Here is a 1,182-nt window from a genome sequence, read left to right on the forward strand (position 1 = left end):
GTCAGAGAGTCAGCAGAGGCACAATGGGGCCGAATGGCCTCCTTCTGTGCTGCATGATTCTATGAACATAAGAACGAGGAGCCGGAGTCGGCAAGTCAGCCACTCGAGCCTGCTCTGCCGTTCAATACAATCATGGCTGATCTCATCACGGCAGTTCTTGTTTCTTGCCAGTAGATGTCACTTCACTCCAATACAGTGATACAAAGTACTCATTCAGTAGATTAACATTGCCCTGCACCTCTAAGCTTATATTATCCTTTTTGTCCCTAATAGGCCCGACTCAACCTCTTACTACCCAGTTATCATTTACATGCTGCTCGAATATTTTTGGGTTTCCTTTCATGTTGACTGCCAGTCTATTCTCATAGAAATGGAGAATAAGCAAATATAGAAGATATAAGTATTTCCCATCCTTGATGAGGTGGAACTTTCTTATGTTGTGGGTGGTAATGACTTGGCCCACGAGTGTGGTGGAAGCAGAGACAATCGATGATTTGAAAAGGAAATTAGATGGATACTTGAAGGAAAGAAACTTGCAGGAGGAAAGGGATCGAGCTGGTGAGTGGAACTGACTAGATTGCTCCGGGGAGAGCCAGCATGGATGTGATAGGCCAAACGACCACCTTCTGTGCTGTAAATGACTCTGTGTTGTTTCTCAAATTCAATCCACTGGTGCTTGGTAAATAATTTCAAAGTAAATTGTGCAACTGGAAAATCAGAACCAAGGCAAGGGACGCAGAAGGAAGCAAAATTGCTGAAACCCGGGATTGAACCAGAAACCTTTAGATCTGCAGTTTAACGCTTTCCCAACTGAGCTATTTCAGCCCTACCTTAACAGTGGCTTGTTGTCCTTGTTTTGGAAGAAAATACATACATTCAAGTTTTCCAAAAAAATAAAGAACACAACATGTGAGTAATATTCCCCATTGCTTTCTCAGTACTGATGGATTGTGAAGCGGGAGACAGCCAGAAGTGCCACTGAGCCGCACAGACCCCGAGCTGAGAATGAAATGAGATCAAATTCAATCTTTCATAGTGAGATGCTGCTGAGAGGTAAGAGTCCTGAATCAAAGCGAGACTTGCTCATTTCAAACACTCCCTGTACTCTCTGCTCATGAAGCCTTAAAAAAGGGAAAAACAGAATGGCACTCAAACTCACAACCCTGCCATTAAAAGTCTCAT

At 43.4% G+C, this 1,182-nt stretch overlaps 1 non-coding gene across 1 annotated transcript; it reads right to left on the reverse strand.

Moving 5' to 3' along the window:
- Positions 1 to 752: 752 nt before the first annotated feature.
- Positions 753 to 825, reverse strand: trnac-gca (transfer RNA cysteine (anticodon GCA)). Its single transcript has one exon. It is a non-coding gene; the product is annotated as a tRNA-Cys (tRNA).
- Positions 826 to 1,182: the final 357 nt, after the last annotated feature.

The sequence above is a fragment of the Heterodontus francisci genome, unplaced genomic scaffold (genome assembly GCF_036365525.1).
Source record: "Heterodontus francisci isolate sHetFra1 unplaced genomic scaffold, sHetFra1.hap1 HAP1_SCAFFOLD_184, whole genome shotgun sequence".
Lineage (NCBI taxonomy): Eukaryota > Metazoa > Chordata > Chondrichthyes > Heterodontiformes > Heterodontidae > Heterodontus > Heterodontus francisci.